The 20,118-nt window shown below is 42.5% G+C and overlaps 1 long non-coding RNA gene across 1 annotated transcript; it reads left to right on the top strand.

The window, feature by feature from the left end:
* Window positions 1–2,048: 2,048 nt before the first annotated feature.
* LOC138363792 (uncharacterized) lies at window positions 2,049–2,594 on the top strand. The gene is made up of 2 exons (XR_011228122.1): window positions 2,049–2,138; window positions 2,226–2,594. It is a non-coding gene; the product is annotated as an uncharacterized lncRNA (long non-coding RNA).
* Window positions 2,595–20,118: the final 17,524 nt, after the last annotated feature.

Here is a 20,118-nt window from a genome sequence, read left to right as displayed (position 1 = left end):
CAATATATATATATTCTGCCTAATATATACAAATATTGCAAAGCTTTTATTCCCCTAGATATTGATCTAGGGTAATAAAATTTCTCTTATTCTGCAATTTACTATTTTATACTGCAATTTACAGGGAATGCGTGTCAAAGGCAATGTTCACTAAAATGATGCTCTCTGAAGGGTTTTCAATGTTCATCCCTGGTATCAGATTCGACGTCCACTTATAAGGAATCTCTTTCGTGTGGTGTTGCTGATCGCATTTAATGGTCTTTTTTTTCCTAGCTGATTATTTAAAGATTTCTTCAACTTCTTTTAGGATCTCCTTTATCACGTTTAACTGTTTGTCTTGCAAAAATACTAATCAGTTGCTTTGTTTACTTCTGCTTTTTTACTTGTTTTTGTTTTTTCTACCACTTCCCTCTGTGTTTTTCAGCCTTTGATGTGATTTCTTCTGAAACCGAGTAACTGCTGGGGATCTACATTGACAAGGATATTTAATCTTGCACCGAGTGTCTCAGAAACTTCCTTCTCATTCTCATTGAGTCTTTCCTTTCCATGTCTTTCCTCGTGTCTGATAACCTGCAGATATTTACTTACTAACTTGGATATTTACCTTCTTGGGTTGATATTTAGGACGTAAAACTAATTTATGTTTTCAGTTTTCTGTATTTTGTATGAAAATTCTTCTGACTATAATATACATATTCCGAGTTTTGCTCCTGCCTTTATTGTTCTTATCTTGCGCTGCCTCTACTTCAATAGGACTATATTTATTCTTTGAACATGATGCTTTCACTCGACGACTTGTTACAACTCTTTTCCTCAGTTTCTTTCTGGAAAATAATCCTGCCGCTGGCGTCAGTGCATTACTTGTTTCCCAGTGAACACAATCTTGTCTTACTGAAGCATAAAATATTTCACTTTACATTCTCCTCACTCTAGCATGCAAATGTTTTAGTTAAGTGTTCCCTAACATATTTACAGCACTATGGAATATGTGAAATATTGGTGTTGTTGTTGTTGTTTTAGATTCAGCTACTTGGAACCAATTTTTCTGTATGAACAACATTTTAAACTTTGAGACTATAAAAATTTAAGTTTCTGAGCAATTCTCATCATTTTTAAATATTATGTTCAAAGGTCATAGTTCTAAGGTTTCCATAAAACTGTTTATTCTTAAACCCATAACTATGGGAGTTATAAATTTTTCTGTTAAATTTTTTCGCATATTATGAAGGCCACATTCATTTTATTTTACAGTAAACTATACTCTAAAACTACATTTTCTTTTAAGGAAATGAAATTCATATGCAATTCTGAGTCCATAATGAATAAATTAAAAAAAAATTATATTTAAATGAGGGTCAAATTTAAAAAAAAAATAAGAATGTTTGAGAAAGGTTGAGAAATTGTGCACCCGGCCTCTTAAGGACAGGTAGTGTGGGCTGGAACTGTACTCACCTAGTTGTGCTTTCGTGGGTTGAGCTTCGGCTCTTTGGTCCCGCCTCTCAACTGTCAATCAACTGGTGTAAGGGACTGGTGGGGTGTCAGTTGGAGGATGTGGTTGCTCAGGAAGAACAGGCTTACAGGTGGTGGTGCAAAATTTTGTGCAAAGACAGAGCTAAGTGGCAGGACGCGGTGAAGCAGCTTATGTGGATTTACGCATTGAGATTAGAGGGAGCAAATGGTTGTAGAAAGAATGACCATTTGCAAAAAGTGAGTCGGCGTGATATTTTGGATTTTGTGTTAAACGGATGGAAATATATGAAATGGGAGGACGCCAGGGATGGCGGGGATAAGTTTAAGTGTGATATATTAAAAGGTGTTTGGAGTGAAACCAAATATTGAAAAAAACTTAAAGCTGCTCCATTATTTTTCAGAGTTACTTTATTCCAGTCCATTCTTCATGTTCGGGAAAATAATTGTATTACTTGCACACATTGTACAGTATTCTGAGACTGTTACTCTATTGTATGTGAATGATTATAATTTTTTATCTCTTTTATAGTGACTTGTTTGTTATATATTTATTTAATGGAAGTGGTGTCATCTGCTTCCAGATCCACTATCTAACCCACCAGCTGGAGACCATGAGATGTGTGGAGGTCGCCGGCATGTGTTCTCTCAGCCACAGCAGCCTCATGTCGGTGAGTGATGCTAGCTTGTCAACATTATCTCTACATATGATCTTACCAAGTTTTCCTAATTATTGCAATATGGGTAATGTCCGACAGCATGGGGGTACAACACCAGAAATGGGGTTTTCGTCAGAAGTGTCCAGTAAGGGTCGTCACCTCATAACTTGAGCATGAAGGCTGTGTTGGTGTTCTCGTTGACTCCATCTTAAAATCTGTCAAAAGAGTTCCTGTTGAATAAATAACAATATGGCTGGTTCAGCTACGTTCAGGTGGGCTTCTTCACAGAATACGTGGAAACAAGAAACATTAGGCGTTCTACCCAAAATGTTGACATATAATTACCATCATTCCTAATTTTTACCCATCCTGTACCCATCTTTTCTAAGTTTAGAACAAATATCACGGACAAATAATGCAACACAAGATATTGAACATAAAAATAGCAAACCTGCCCATTGGATAAAATGTCTCATTTTCCCCCTCTTCATATATCTTTGGGTTATAATAATTGTCAGGACAGTATTTTATTCAACAAGCCAAGTTGTGGTTGATAAAATATCTACCACAACTGATGCGTTCTTCCCTCGCACAGAAATGCACGATTTTGTTCCTTACAAGCTCAGTAAATAGTATATTTTTTATTCTGTTTTTAGATGGTTAGTTATAATACTAAAGATTTTATCCTATGCCATAGACAACTGCATCTAGCAGCAGACATTTAGTGGTAACATTTATTGTCCCAGATTATGTAATTAATGATTGAGTGGAATCAAATTCATATATTTGGTGCTTTGAAGATTTATATGGCTGTTTTATAAATTTCGTTAACCTTTGTATATATATTTTTGATTCATTATATTTTTCATGGTTGGTCTGTTAATAAAGAATCCTAAATCCTGTTACTAATCCATCCTAACGGAAATTATATACTCTGAGTCAGTCCTACATGTTGGCAAGGAATGGGTGATGTTAATGTGACCAGTAGATACATATAGTACCTGTGATGTCCTCTCCAAACTAATCAATAAACCGGGCTTAACTATCAGATATTCACTCTATTAGAGCATTCCAATAAATAGGGCAATACCATACGGCATCTCTTTTATCAATTATCAATAAATTTTATTGATTAGGAAAATATAAACTTCACCATTTACTGGCTATACTTAACCATATTGAACTTAACCAGTATAAGACCATATTGCACTTTCTCTGCTGAAGATCTTTAATAAGCTCAAATAATCCCATATAATATTTCTTATTTAAGAAAGCTTATAGAGAAGGAATGTGGAAACATTCCTCCTAAAGTTTGCAAGTTGTACAAATCACAAAGTCAGCCAAATTATGAGGAGTGAGGCACCACTGTGAGTGAGGCGTCTCCTAGCATCACTACTCGTCCAGTCATCGAGGGGAGACACAACCAAGCAAATTGCTTTCCAAGAAGAAGCATAAGTATAGAGGAAAGTGTAAACTACCTTTTAGCCCATATAAGAAAGCTCCACTTAATCAGATCCAACCAAAATCCCCACAATATATGATAAACTTTCGCTTCAAAACAAACCAATGATTCCACAGCTAATATGTTACCTGTTAACTGGTTTCATTGAACATACACAAACGCCTAAAGTCAACTGGTATTAACAAGGTCTTTTCTGAAATTACACTTATCTTATTTGTTTCCGGTGTATCGTGCTCTTATTATTATCATATTTAGCATCAAATTAACATCTCCGGTGTTTTACCCTTTCATTTATATGCATATCTCAATTACGTGTAATTTTATTATATTTTCCTTTATAGTAAAAGTGCAAATTCAGCTTTCGTATCCACTCTTTATAAAAGGTTTCTAATTTCCGTAAATAATTTTGTCATTCTTTCTCTGCATTTTATATTGAATCTTCTTCAATTCATTAGTATGATGACCAAAACTGATCCAAATAATCTAAATATAAACATCTGATAATATTTCTTTCAATTAATAGACAATATATATCGTCATTTGAATCTCCTAATATAAATCCCCTCCAATTTTAGACAATTAAAATTTATTAATGTTGCTCTTCAGTGCTGTGTATAAATCGTTTATTGATATAGTAAACAGCGGGTCCGAACACACAACCTCGGAGCGTCCATTTGCAATAGCTTTCCTCTCAGATTTGCCTTCATTTATGATTTTTCCCTGTTTCCTTGGAAACAAGTTCGTCGTAACACAATTTAAGTTAAAGATAATCCTACAGATACCATGTGCCTCTTCCTTTCTAGCGTAGAGTTGCCATAAGTCCGCATTTTCCAGATCGTGTCCTAGATTCAGGAGTCAAAATTTGCGACCGGAAGAATTTTTTTAAGTTATCTAAATGTCCGGAATTTCAGCTTCAATCACTTAACAAATTATCTATATAAATAAGTTACCAGGTCCAAACAAACCTGAAGTATGTAATGAGAGAGACCTTGGTACAGATCTCATACAGTTTACGTTAAGTGTTTCCTACTTGACAGGTTTAGTGCTAGTATTACGCTTATTTCATAATTAACGCTATTGTAGCTATATAATATAGGGTAATTGCATCTAATTATTGGCATTTGTTAGTCTTATCTTGAATGTAAGGCGGTTTTACGTTTTCAGTAATAATCTAGCCTCTTTCGTTATATTATTTACGTAATAATTTATTAAATTGTCAGCACAAAAAAAAGACCAGATACTTTGAAAAATCAAAGAATATTGAATGCCTCTCAGAACTGCTAAGAATTGCAAATTCGTTCTTTGATGTAGCATCCCACAGTGCAAACAAAGAGCAAGTTTTTTCGCTGATGCAAAGTGAGTGGTATATGGAAAGGAACATGGTGAGTGTTGATACAATGAAGGGTATTCTGACTGTGCAATACAACTTGCCAGATACATCTTGCAGAGACTCCTTCGGCTTTTTAAAGACCAATAAGGCATAGCTGAAAAAAATGAGATATACAGAAAGACAGGACACAGACACAATAAGTGATACACAGAGTGGGGGGGGGGGGGGACTGTAACTAGGTATTCATGATGACCAGCCTTATGTAAAGGTAATTGTGTTTCATAGTTTTCTTTCCCTTTTTCGACATAATTCTGTACTATGCTTGTTTTCCATTATAACGGAAATTATATTTAAAGAAAATAAAACTTGTAGTATAAGATAAGAAATTAAGAAATAAGAAATTCCAGGAGGTCTTCACATTAGAGCAAAGAGAAGTTCCAGAAATATGGGAGGGAATATTTAACCAAGCTCCACTAGAAGAGTTTGGGATTACCAGTGGGGATGCAAGGAAGTTCTTGCTATAGTTGGATGTGAAAAAGACTATAGACCCAGACGAAATCTCCCCTTGAATCCTAAAGAAAGGAGCAGAAGCACTGTGCTTGCCACTCTCCATTGTATATAACATATCACTGGTAACAGGGAAACTGCCAAAAATTTGGAAGGGGAGTTGCGTGGTGACCACCGGCCAGGTCGGACGTTCCTGAGGTCTCTCCGATCCTGGCTAGTGTTTACGTTGGGTGATTGCTGGTTTGCCCTGCTGGTGGTGGTTTGCCACTGACAGGGTGACGTTAGACTTAGCCATGGGGACTTCTCGCCCTCCAGTGAAGAGGACATTGTCTGCTGGTCTGGCATTTACAGTGCCGGTGGACCATTCGTTGGTTGGTGTTGCCCTGGTGGACGTCCTTCAGGGGCAGCTGTCGGACCTGGTGGGCATCCAGCTGCTTCAGGGCAACCGTGCTGTTGTCAAGTTCTGCCTCCAGGCTGCCTTTCAGGCGTTTCTCGAGCGGTGTGAGGGGCGTGTTTACCCTCTCCCTGATACTGCTGGTTCTGTTAAGGTAGTGAATCTTAGTGTCACCTTGACGTCTGTGGCGGTGCATGGTGCCCCCTTCGAATTTCAGGACGACTTCTTGACCTCCTGCTTTGAACGATTTGGGACAGTGTTTAGTGTTCGTTGGAACAAGGTCGTTGCCGGGCACTGTGTTGGTATGCTTGACGGCTCCCGCACCCTGACGATGTCGCTGAAGTGTAGTGTCCCGTTGTCGATATCCGTGTTGGGTGTTGTGATCTCAGCCTACAGGAGAAACGAGTCTCCCCTTTGAGAGTTATTTAGCAAACCTGACCTAACCAGAAGGTCTAAGAAATATAGAGGTGATAACACATATGTAAAATAGCTGGTTGGATATGATGAACAATTTAAGATTAAGGGTTGCGAAGAAGAAAACAGATAAATGACTGGCTAGGAGATGTGGACATTTTGCTGGAGGCGTGAGGCTCGCTTCTGGAGGGCTTTGACCTGACTTGAGGCCAGACATCGCAGGGGGAAAGCCGCGCTCCGTTGAGCTCCCGTCAGGAAGGAACCCCTAGTGATATATCTCGAAGAGAAGAGAAGTATGCAGACATGCCAGCTGTGGAATTGAGCTGAGAACGTTGTGGTCTCAAGTCCTGGTCGACGAGGAGAGTATTAAGCCGCCCAGAGACATTATTGTGGGCCGTGGAAGCGCCCTGACCAAGCTCTGTCAGAGTGATAGTGCCCTCGACTAGACACTAGACACTGGAAGTTCTGTGGTAAGCACGATTTAAGCACGGTCATAGTGATTGCTTGTAGTGGGTCGTGTGACCAGCGACAGTAGCAATGTTTATTGATAAGTTAGACATGTTTTAATAAGGCAGAAGGCCTGAAATAAGAGAATGGAGAGGGAGGAACACGGAGCGACATCCGTCTCCTCTGAGCGCTGGCAGGCAACTGAGGGAGCTCGGCTCCTGACGGCGGAGGACCCTCCCAGCGTGAGTGAGGACCGCCGCCGGGCGAGGTAGAAAATGGACCCGCCCAACGGGGGAGTCCACTCTCACAGTATGTAGAGGACAGATAGAGGTTTGAGGCAAACATATTGTGTGATTATTTTTGTTTAAGTGTTAGAGGGGAAATTTTTTTATTGGAGTGTCGATGGGTTGCCGGCTTGTCTTTGGGGAAGAAGTTGCTGAGAACTTCGAAGCCAGCACAGATAAAGTAATTGATGAGACTCCAACGTAGTGGAGCAGAGGACCTCGAGCTGTGAGGAGAAGCAGTGAAGAGGAGTGTCACGTGCTTCTGTAGAGGTGGTGAAGCACCATAATTGCTCGAGGGAACTTCATGGTGTAGCAGCCAAGAGAGCTGTGGAGGAAGCAAGCAGAAGGGTGAAGCACCAAGAAAAACTTCATGGTAGCAGCCTGGAGGAGCTGCAGAGGATCCTGGTAGTTAAGCCCGGAAGAACCTGAAAATATCAGGGTAGTGAACTTCCAGAGGTGGAAGGGAAGTTCTGGTGGATTACTTGTAGGGAGTTGATAATGTTTGGTTGTCATTAGTGTGCAAGATGCAGTGAGAGGTGAGTGATTGTTTGCATTCTTATGTCAAGGAGTGTTTTATACTGAAGTTTAGAGTTACAGTCATAGGCTGGATTACCTACAGATGTATGTGTTCTAGGACTGATAGGGTGATCGATTGATCGTTGCGGTGTATCAAGGAACATTTATGCTGATATATGTTATTGCATTCACATGCTGATTTTCATTGTACACATTTGTAGATATATATATATATATATATATATATATATATATATATATATATATATATATATATATATATATATATATATATATATATATATATATATATATGTGTGTGTGTGTGTGTGTGTGTGTATCACGAAAATAAACACGTGATTAAGAATGTGACAATGTCAGGCCACGGAGGAAAATGAAATAGATTCCTTCTGAAGATGTATTTAATATACGAAAGTACTTAAGGAAATTCCTGTTTCATTTTCCTCCGTGGTCTGACATTGTCATATATATATATATATATATATATATATATATATATATATATATATATATATATATATATATATATATATATATATATATATATATATATATATATATATATATATATTTCTCTTGTTGATAGTGCAACAGTGTATGTATACTTGATCTACTTGAGGAGGTTGATAGTATCAGGTGGTGAATCAGAAGATAGGATACCACTTGGTAAACTGATAATAGAGTTCTGATGGTGTTGGAGTGCAACCTGATTGTAATAGTATAGAGTATAGGATTCATTATTATTATATGTGTGTATGTATTGTGTATGTGCTTTGTCCAGTAAATGTATTCCAATTTGCTGGTGTTCGCCCTTGTCTTAGTGAGGCTTCCCAGGAAGTAGTAAAGAAGGAGAGAGAGAGAAAGAACCAAGAACCACTGCTGTGGACAGGGTAGAAGGTAATACTAATAAGTCAAATGGGGATTGAGATCATATCACCTAAGGAGAGAGTGGGGAGGCACCGTGGCTCGAGTGGGTGTGTGCACGTGACAACGAGGCTAAGTGTTGGAGCCGCATCCCCTAAATGTGTGATGTTGAGCCCCTCTCCAAGAGCCAGAAGTGCCTAGTGTGATCTCCTAGTGAGGTATAAACACTCTACCGAGTTGTGGGTTGGGTTATCCGTAGAGAAGGATCAACGGCGACAACACCACCAACCAACCCACACTATAATAAATTGGGGGCCTGTCAGGGAGAGTGAACTGACACACCCACACCCTGTCCAAGAGTGGATTTGTACACCCTTGCTGAAATAAACTGTGTGACAGTAGGTGTATATTCTCTCTCTTGGAAAGACTCACGGGACAGGATGGATAAGGTGCAAGCGTTTGTGGAGACAGGCAAGCCTGAGGACATGGAAGGTTGCACGAGAGAACAAATAAAACAAATAGCAGAAAAATGTGGCATTAGGTTGAAAGCATCTAAAGTAGCTGGGATGAAGGATGAGATCCTGAGGCAGTTAAGAGCCAGAAGTGAAGCGGCAGAGCAAGGAGCCCAAAAAGGAGCTGAAAGTGGAAAGGAGGACGATGGGCAGGATGAAATGAGATCCCAGGGATCGAGTAGGAGCAGCAAAAGTAGCAGGAGTAGCCGAAATAGGAGCTTGGAGAGATTCCAGTTAGAGCTCCAGATGCAGCAACAACGAGAGGACAAGGAGAGACAGTTTCAGCTGGAAAAGATGAAGTTAGAACTCCAGATGAAAAAGGAAATAGAAAAAGAGAAAACCAGACTGGAAGTAGAAAAAGAGAAAACCAGGCTGGAAGTAGAAAAAGAGAAAACCAGACTGGAAGTAGAAAAAGAGAAAACCAGAGTAAGAGAACTGGAGTTGGAACAGGAGAAAGAAAAAGAGAAAACAAAACAAATGCAGATAGAAGCGAATAGAACCTTGGCTGAGCAAAGGATTGAACATGGGTTGCCAGAGAGCACCACCTAGGTATCACACTCACCAGATGTTAGGGTTAGGGAGAAGGACATTCCCTTGTTTGTTCCCGAAGAAGCAGAGAGCTTCTTCGAGCACTTTGAAAAAGTAGCCAGCATCAAAGAGTGGCCACAAGAGGAATGGGCCTAGCTGGTCCAGTTAAGATTGACCGGTGCAGCCAGGGAGGCATACACCCAATTGTCACTGGAAGAGTGCCAGGATTATGCCACAGTAAAGAGCAGCATATTGCGCTCGTTTCAGTTAACCCCAGAAGCTTATAGGAAGCGCTTCAGAGAGATGATCAAAGCTGGAGCGTGTACGTTTGCTGAGACAGCAAGGGATCTGGAAAGACGATTCCAGAAGTGGATTGAGACTGCTAGAGTTGGATCTTACGCTGACCTGAAGCAACTGATGGTCATGGAGAAGTTCTTGGAGATGATGCATCCCGAAACAAAGTTCAAGATCCAAGAAGCAGGGATAAAGGAGGTGAAAGATGCCGCAGATAGGGCAGATATGATTACTGAAGCATACAAGAGCTTGAGGGAGAACAGGGTGAGAAGTGAGGCGAGACGCAGCAATTGCAGACCCAGTGGAGTCTGGGGAGGAAGAAATTATGAGAGACCTAGAAGAGTCTAGGGTGAGAAGAATTTTGATAAATGGGTAGATAAAAGTAAGCACCCTAAAACTCAGAAGAGAAGGTCGCGCACTTCGTCTGAAAGTGAGGATGGAGGAGCTAAATGAGAAACTAATCTTGAACCAGGAAATCTAGAGTCCAGTAAAGCTCCACAGAGTGCAGGTAGTGTGCCTGGCCCAAGGAACTCTCATGCGAGTGGACAAAGTCAGAGCCACTCTGGTTCGTATAGGAGAGATTTCTCCCAGGTGAGGTGTTACAATTGTAACGGATTGGGTCACGTGATGCGAGATTGTCGGCAGGGCAAGAGAGTTGTGACCCTGGCCATGTGTGACCCCCGAAGTAAATATGCTAAGGTGTTCCAAGACAAACCACAGAAGGTGAACTTAATGAACGAGAGGTATAGGCCGTTCATTAGCAAAGGTTGGATCAGTATTGGAGGCCAGCCTGAGGTAGAAGTTGGTATCTTAAGAGATACCGGAGCAAATCAGAGCTTGATTACGAGAAGCCTGATTGGGAATGATCGACGGTTAGCTGGCAGGAGTAAGATGAGGGTAGATGGGTATATAATTGTCTGAGAGTGACATGCCCGTTTGTACTGTCCAGCTAAGGTCGGAATATGTGTCGGCGGAGGTGATGTTGGGAGTATGCCCAGACATACCTGTTCCAGGAGTCCAAGTGATCCTGGGGAATGACTTGTGCGGGACAAAGGTGTTGCCAGTAGTCATAGCGGAGACTGTGCCAGAGGAGTGCCCAGAAGGCCGCGGCGCAGGTGGGACACCTGAGAGTGTGAACCTGACTGACATCCGAGGAGATGAGTCAGGAGACCGCCAAGCCATTGAGTACCCTGTCTCGGTAGTGATGAAGGCAGAGGTGGCCGATGAGGAAGACGCTGGAGAGGATGAGACAGTGTCAATTAAACCGGTAGAAGATATCGATGTAGATATAGCATGACTGTTTGATGAAGGTCCAGTCCAGGAAAATGAAGTCTCGGTGAGGTCAAAAGTGAAGATGGCCCAGCCGAAGAAGAATCATGTGAAGAGAGCGGACCTGAGTAGAGTCCAGCCCGCTGAAATTAAGAGCCGGAAGGTGAACGCAACTGTGCTGAATAGAAATGAAGAAGGATGTGGACAGACTGAAGACGGGAGTAGAGTGTCAAGTGGTCCACGAGCACAGAGGCATATGGATAGTGGAGTTAAGTTGTTTTAGATGTCAGGAGTTGACATGTTTCACAGAAAACGAGGAGGAGAGATAGTAAAGAAGAGTGATAGCCGAGAAAATGAAAGGAGAAGAGACAGTATGTGTGGAGAGATGCTTACGAGCACTCTAGGAGAGGTAGAGCGATATGTACAGTCAAGTGCTGTTGGATGTAGTACAGTGCCCGAAGAAACTTTTAGGGAACGAAGAAGAGTTGAAGGAGAAGAAAGGGAGTTGTATAGAGGTGAAAAGTGTGAGAAGAGGATGATGATACAAGCATGGAGGAACAGAAGAAAGCCGAGGACTCGATGGAAGTCAAAAAGGATGATGTCTCGGATAAATGAGGAGACGAAAGGGAGGATCGTCGGTGAAGACGAGGGAGTGAAGTATGATAACAGGAGACGGAAGTATAATGGCAGTAGATGGAAGTGGGAAGATGACAGAAGAGGTACAGACAGTAGATGTCTGACTCTGGACGTGAAGAGAAGAAGACGATGAAACGGAGGGTGGAAACAATAAGTAAAGTGGACCGATGGAGTGCAGGCGTCCAAGGAGGACAGCCTAGCCAAGAGGTGCCAAAGAAGTCAGATCGTTTATGAGAAGATCATGTTCCTGGCGAGTTGTGAGCCAGATGTTGCAAGGAGCAACGAACTAACTGTAGACTCCTAAGGGAGTATATCGGTTGAAGAGCGAGACAGTGTGGTGGCGGATGTATTATCCCGAGATTAGCCACTGGAATAACTCTCAAAAATAAGGGGAGGGGAGTGTTATGATCTCAGCCTACAGGAGAAACGAGTCTCCCCTTTGAGAGTTATTCAGCAAGCCTGACCTAACCAGAAGGTCTAAGAAATATAGAGGTGATAACACATATGTAAAATAGCTGGTTGGATATGATGAACAATTTAAGATTATGGGCAGCGAAGAAGAAAACAGATAAATGACTGGCTAGGAGATGTGGACATTTTGCTGGAGGCGTGAGGCTCGCTTCTGGAGGGCATTGACCTCACTTGAGGCCAGACATCGCAGGGGGAAAGCCGCGCTCCGTTGAGCTCCCGTCAGGAAGGAACCCCTAGTGATATATCTCGAAGAGAAGAGAAGTATGCAGACGTGCCAGCTGTGGAATTGAGCTGAGAACGTTGTGGTCTCAAGTCCTGGTCGACGAGGAGAGTATTAAGCCGCCCAGAGACATTATTGTGGGCTGTGGAAGCGCCCTGACCAAGCTCTGTCAGAGGGATAGCGCCCTCGACTAGACAATCTGTGGTAAGCACGATTTAAGCCAGTTCATAGTGATTGCTTGTAGTTGGTCGTGTGCCCAGCGACAGTAGCAATGTTTATTGATAAGTTAGACATGTTTTAATAAGGGAGAAGGCCTGAAATAAGAGAGTGGAGAGGGAGGAACACGGAGCGACATCCGTCTCCTCTGAGCGCTGGCAGGCAACTGAGGGAGCCCGGCTCCTGACGGCGGAGGACCCTCCCAGCGTGAGTGAGGACCGCCGCCGGGCGAGGTGGAAAATGGACCCGCCCAACGGGAGAGTCCACTCTCACAGTATGTAGAGGACAGATAGAGGTTTGAGGCAAACATATTGTGTGATTATTTTTGTTTATGTGTTAAAGGGGAAACATTTTTATTGGAGTGTCGATGGGTTGCAGGTTTGTCTTTGGGGAAGAAGTTGCTGAGAACTTCGAAGCCAGCACAGATGAAGTAATTGATGAGACTCCAAGGTAGTGGAGCAGAGGACCTCGAGCTGTGAGGAGAAGCAGTGAAGAGGAGTTTCACGTGCTTCTGTAGAGGTGGTGAAGCACCATAATTGCTCGAGGGAACTACATGGTGTAGCAGCCAAGAGAGCTGTGGAGGAACCTAGCAGAAGGGTGAAGCACCAAGGAAAACTTCATGGTAGCAGCCTGGAGGAGCTGCAGAGGATCCTGGTAGTTAAGCCCGGAAGAACCTGAAAATATCAGGGTAGTGAACTTCCAGAGGTGGAAGGGAAGTTCTGGTGGATTACTTGTAGGGAATTGATAGTGTTTGGTTGTCATTAGTGTGCAAGATGCAGTGAGAGGTGAGTGATTGTTTGCATTCTTATGTCAAGGAGTGTTTTATACTGAAGTTTAGAGTTACAGTCATAGGCTGGATTACCTACAGATGTATGTGTTCTAGGACTGATAGGGTGATCGATTGATCATTGCGGTGTATCAAGGAACATTTATGCTGATATATGTCATTGCATTCACATGCTGATTTTCATTGTACACATTTATATTTATATATATATATATATATATATATATATATATATATATATATATATATATATATATATATATATATATATATTTCTCTTGTTGATAGTGCAAGTGTATGTATACTTGATCTACTTGAGGAGATTGATAGTATCAGGTGGTGAATCAGCTGATAGGATACCACTTGGTAAACTGATAATAGAGTTCTGATGGTGATGGAGTGTAACCTGATTGTAATAGTATTGAGTATAGGATTCATTATTATTATATGTGTGTATGTATTTTGTATGTGCTTTGTCCAGTAAATGTATTCCAATTTGCTGGTGTTTGCCCTTGTCCTAGTGAGGCTTCCCAGGAAGTAGTAAAGAAGGAGAGAGAGAGAAAGAACCAAGAACCACTGCTGTGGACAGGGTAGAAGGTAATAGTAATAAGTCAAAGAGGGATTGAGGAGATCATATCACCTAAGGAGAGAGTGGGGAGTCACAGTGGCTCGAGTGGGTGTGTGCATGTGACAACGAGGCTAAGTGTTGGAGCCGCATCCAACCACATCGTCGGTGTTCTGAGGCTGTTTCCCTGGATGATGCGGACAGTGCGGGCGATGTGGCCTCTGTGGACTCTTCGGATGGTGCGGGTGTGGCCTGTGTGGATGTGAAGATGGTGGCTGTGCCTGCGGAGGGGCCTGCTGGGTGTGGTGTGGTGCGGCTTGTCTCGAAGCGTTCATGGCGGGCTCGGAGTGTGTCTCCTTTTCGTGGTGTGCCTTGGGAGGATGTTAGGGAGAATGGTGCTCAGCTGCCGTCCCCCGCCGTGGATGATAGTGCTGTGCGGGGCTCCGAAGTTGCTACCTGTGTCCCCCCTCCTGCGTCTCCTGCTGTTGGATCCCTGCAGTGGGGGGTTGTCCCTGATGGTCGGGACCTCGTCGTGATGTTGCGGAAAGATGTGCGCCGGGGGGCCTCGGCTCCTGTGCCCTGTGATGAGGTCGATGCCGCGCCTGCATCCCCTGCGCTTCTCCCTCCTTCGTTGCCCCGGTCTGGGGGAAGCCTAGTTCCGACTGCTGGGGTCGTGCCCTGTGAGGGTCCGGTGTTGGGCCCTTATCGGGATGCCCGGGTGCTCGTCCACTGTCTGGGTGTCACGGGTGAAGGAGTTTGTTTATAGAGTGCCGGATAAGATGTCTCAGCCGAAGGCACCGCCTGGTAGCCATGTGTTCGCTGACACGTTTGTGATTTGGAATGTGTACTGCTTGCGCTTTCCGTTACACAAGTTTCTGGAGAAATATTAGTTGACATCTTGCGCACACCGCTCCACCGTGCATGGATCAGCTGCCGCAGTAAACTCGTCACCCCGCTTTACGGTACAGGGAGTCTCCCTCTAACGTCCGCCTCTATTTTCGTCGCCACTCCTCTCTCTCCGGCCCGACACTTCTAACACCTTTGACTTTCTTCTCCTCCTCAACGTCCACGCGTCTCCCAACATTTGTCCTGGTGCAGTCATCGGGAGGGTAAACCCTTCATGCAAACTGCACCTATTCTCAAGAAGAAGAAGAAAATTTGGAAGTCGGCTAACGAAGATATACAAGAAGGTGGATGGACAGGAGGTACTGAACTACTGGCCAGTGTCCCTAACTTGCATACCATGCAAGTTGATGGAGAAGGTTGTGTGAAAAAAACTAGTGGAACATCTGGAGAAAAGGCACTTTGTAACAACATCAATATGGGTTCAGGGATGGCAAGTCCTGCCTCAAAGGATTAATTGAATTCTACAGCCAGGCAAGAAAAATCAGGCAAGAAAGAGAGGGTTGGCAGACTGCATATTTTTGGATTGCCAAAAAGCCTTTGACACAGTACCACACAACAGGCTAGTGCAAAATCTGGAGATGCAGGCAGAAGTGAAAGGGAAGGTACTCCATTGGATAAGGGAGTACATAAGTAACAGAAGACAGCGAGTCACTGTTGGGTGAAGTCTCAGAGTGGCGAGGCGTCACCAGTGGAGTCACGCAGGGTTCAGTCCTGTGGGACTCCACTGTGTTCAGTCTCTTGGACCTATACTGTTTCTGATATATGTAAATGATCTCCCAGAGCGTATAGAATCATTCCTCTCATTGTTTGCTGATGATGCAAAAATCATGAGAATGATTAAGACAGGAAGATAGTATGAGGCTACAAGAGGACCTAGACAAACTGAGTAAATGGTCCAACAAATGGCTACCAAAGTTCAACCCCGAGTAAATGTAAGGTAATGAAACTAGGCGGTGGAGACAAGAGGCCAGACAGAGGATACAGAATGGGAGATGAAGTTGATACCTGGTTGATACCTGGTTGATGGGGTTCTGGGAGTTCTTCTACTCCCCAAGCCCGGCCCGAGGCCAGGCTTGACTTGTGAGAGTTTGGTCCACCAGGCTGTTGCTTGGAGCAGCCCGCAGGCCCACATACCCACCACAGCCCGGTTGGTCCGGCACTCCTTGGAGGAATAAATCTAGTTTCCTCTTGAAAATGTCCACGGTTGTTCCGGCAATATTTCTTATGCTTGCTGGGAGGACGTTGAACAACCGCGGACCTCTGATGTTTATACAGTGTTCTCTGATTGTGCCTATGGCACCTCTGCTCTTCACTGGTTCTATTCTACATTTTCTTCCATATCGTTTACTCCAGTACGTTGTTATTTTACTGTGTAGATTTGGTACTTGGCCCTCCAGTATCTTCCAGGTGTATATTATTTGATATCTCTCTCGTCTTCTTTCTAGTGAGTACATTTGGAGGGCTTTGACACGATCCCAATAATTTAGGTGCTATATTGCGTCTATGCGTGCCGTATTCTCTGTATTCCCTCTATTTCAGCAATCTCTCCTGCTCTGAAGGGGGAAGTGAGTACTGAACAGTACTCAAGACGGGACAACACAAGTTACTTGAAGAGTACAACCATTGTGATGGGATCCCTGGATTTGAAAGTTCTCGTAATCCATCCTATCATTTTTCTGGCTGTCGCAATATTTGCTTGGTTATGCTCCTTAAACATTAGGTCGTCAGACATTATTATTCCCAAATCCTTTACATGCCGTTTACCTACTATGGGTACATTTGATTGTGTTTTGTACTCTGTATTATGTTTAAGGTCCTCATTTTTACCGTACCTGAGTACCTGTAATTTATCACTGTTAAACATCATGTTATTTTCTGATGCCCAGTCGAAAACTTTATTAATATCAGCTTGAAGTTTTTCAATGTCCTCAGCCGAGGTAATTTTCATACTGATTTTTGTGTCATCTGCAAAGGATGATACGAAGCTGTGACTTGTATTTTTGTCTATATCTGATATGAGAATAAGGAAAAGCAGCGGTGCAAGGACTGTACCCTGAGGTACAGAGCTTTTCACTGCACTTGGACTAGATTTTATATGGTTGACAGTTACTCGCTGAGTCCTGTTTGACAGAAAACTGAGTATCCAGCGTCCTACTTTACCGGTTATTCCCATTGACTTCATTTTGTGTGCTATCACGCCATGGTCACATTTATCGAAAGCCTTTGCGAAGTCCGTGTATATCACATCAGCATTCTGTTTCTCTTCTAATGCCTCAGTGACTTTGTCGTAGTGCTCAAGTAGCTGTGAGAGGCACGGTCTTCCCGCTCGAAATCCATGTTGGCCTGGGTTGTGAAGGTCATTGGTCTCCATGAAATTGGTGACCTGACTCCTAATCACTCTCTCAAATACTTTTATGATGTGCGATGTTAGTGCAACTGGCCTAGAATTTTTTGCCAATGCTTTTCTCCCTCCCTTGTGTAGAGGGGCTATGTCTGTTACTTTAAGTGCATCTGGTATCTCCCCCGTGTCCAAGCTCTTCCTCCACACTATACTGAGTGCCTGTGCTACCGGCACTTTGCATTTCTTTATAAATATTGAATTCCATGAGTCTGGACCTGGGGCCGAGTGCATGGGCATGTTTTCAATTTCTTTTTCAAAATTTAGTGCGCTCGTGTTTATATCAGTTATATTTACAGGGGTTTGACTATCCCGCATAAAGAAATTGTCTGGATCTTCCACCTTCATGTTGTTTATTGGAGTGCTAAACATGTCCTCATACTGCTTTTTTAGGATTTCACTAATTTCTTTGTCATCCTCCATGTATGAACCTTCACTTGTACGAATAGGTCCAATACTGGAAGTGGTTTTTGCTTTTGATTTCGCATATGAGAAGAAATATTTTGGATTTTTCTTTATTTCCTGAATGGCTTTCTGTTCTAACTGCCTTTCTTCAGTTTCATATGAGTGTTTCAATTTCCGCTCGATTTTTTCAATCTCCCTATTTAAATTATTCCTCCTTTGACGGGAAATTCGTGTCTGCATAAGCAGTTCCGTTATTTTTTTCCTGCGTTTATAGTGTCGTCTGCATTCTCTTTCTACGTTAGATCTCTTTCTGTACTTCATGAAACGGACAGAGAAAGATCTAGGAGTTGATATCACGCCAAACCTGTCTTCTTAATTAAGCCCACATAAAAAGAATATCTGCGGTGTATGTGAGGTTGGCTAACATTAGAACTGCCTTCAGGAACCTGTGTAAGGAGTAATTCAGAACCTTGTATACCACGTATGTAAAACCAATCCAAGAGTATGCAGCCCCCGCATGGAGCCCGTACTCTGTCAAGCACAAGACGAAGCTGGAAAAGGTTCAGACGTATGCCACTAGGCTAGTCCCAGAACTAAGAGGCATGAACTACGAGGAAAGGCTGCGTGAAATGCACCTCAGGACACTGGAAGAAAGAAGAGTAAGGGGAGACACGATCACTACCTATAAAATTCTCAGAGGAATTAACAGGGTTGAAAAGGAAAAACTGTTTAACATGGGAGGTATGCGGACTAGAGGACACAGGTGGAAACTGAGTACCAAAATGAGCCACAGGGGCGTTAGAAAAAACTTTTTCAGTGTCACAGTATTTAACAAGTAGAATGCATTCGGAAATGATGTGGTGGAGGCAGACCCCATACACAGATACAAATGTAGATATGATAGAGCCCGGTAAGCTCAGGAATCTGTACCCCAGTTGATCGACAGTTGAGAGGCGGGACCAAAGAGCCAGAGCTCAACCCCCTGCAAGCACAACTAGGTGAGTACATTTTGTTTTTTTGAATTGTTAAAGTATTGTATTGCATTGTTTGCAATACTCTTTGCAATATACAGGCTCTTCTCTAGGAGCCTATGCTTTACTCTGACTCTGACACTTTGCTTTATCAAAGGGTCAAAGTCTGTGTAGTGCGGAGGGCATCGAGAGTCGTGGTGACTGTTCGCGGAGGTGTTCAGGATTCTCACTGTTCAGATATGACAACCCAATTCCAGCGAATCTTTCGTTGTCACAGTATGAGAGGCTTCGCTAAAGTCGAGATGTATAATATCGTAACGTCTTCCACTGTCAACGGCTTTAAAATGTCTGAAAAGATTTAGATTACATTTGCTAAACTCGTTGCCCATCCTCCTAAGATTTCCCAACGTCAAGAAACTGTCGTACTACCCTCACCCTAACCTACGTTTGGACATAAAACTGAAACCGGATTTAAGACTCGCAAATATGTCTATTTCGCGAGCCACTACCATTTTCTAGTACGACAATTTTTGACCTTAGGTAGAGTATAAGTCAAATTGCAACGTTCTATTATGAGGACAGGTTGAAACCCGAGCGACCCTTAGTGAACCATGGTGTGAATCCTCCAATAATCTTTGTTTTTCAATGTAAAAATGAATAACTTTGGAGATTATCAATCCAAGTAATTTTCCCCTATGCATGTAAAGCTTATTAATGGATAATTATCCAAATATTAGCTCCATATTCACAACTCTTTGACGGTTCATGTACTCTGTTCAACAATAATTATTACTGTGTAACAAATTTTTTTTTTCTGTTCCTGGGTTGAGAGTGCAATTCCTTACTGCTTATGCCGTAATGTTATAGAAAATGGGTATTATTCCCCACAACCCTACAAACTTTGCGTGACTTGGAGAGCGATGTTTTGACTTTACTTGTTTTTCACAAAACTACAGATAGAGTTAATGCTGAGTAAACTTCGAATAACAGCTACAACTTTCTTGAATTCTACATTAATATACTTAGTAATATATATAAAGTGGTCTGAAGCCCACCAGTTCAGTTTAGTTCCCGCTTCCTTAGTGTCACTGCCTTAAATTTCCAGATATTCTTAAAATTTGGGATAAAGAGATACAAGCATCCGGCAGACTGATATTGCTATGTTTGTGACCAGTTTATCAAGACAAGTACAACAATTATCAATGGAAGCAACTAGTGAGATGTGTGAGACTATCAAGACATTGTGGCGTGCCTCTCAGGGAACACGACAAACCCTGGGCACAGTATTTCACCAGTTATCACCACAGAAAAACAATTTGTCACAGATTTAGATAAGAAGTTGGCAGCCTTCTAGTGCTTTCAAGACTTCACTAAAATGACTGAACCTCAGTTAGAGGAAGAAGCTAAAAAAGAAGCTCCAAGAAGCACTGTGTTTTCGGTGTCTTCGTTGGACTTCAAGGTAGAGAAGATCCCTGACTACAAGGAATTCCAAAGAAGCATATATGGAAGGAGACAGTGGCTTGGATCAGCTTTATGGCAGTGGTTTGTGGCTTCCCAGGGAAATCACAAGACCGA

Source organism: Procambarus clarkii, chromosome 11, assembly GCF_040958095.1.
Source record: "Procambarus clarkii isolate CNS0578487 chromosome 11, FALCON_Pclarkii_2.0, whole genome shotgun sequence".
Lineage (NCBI taxonomy): Eukaryota > Metazoa > Arthropoda > Malacostraca > Decapoda > Cambaridae > Procambarus > Procambarus clarkii.
Note: the sequence above shows the minus strand (reverse complement) of the source record. Positions and strands in the feature narration are given on the sequence as shown.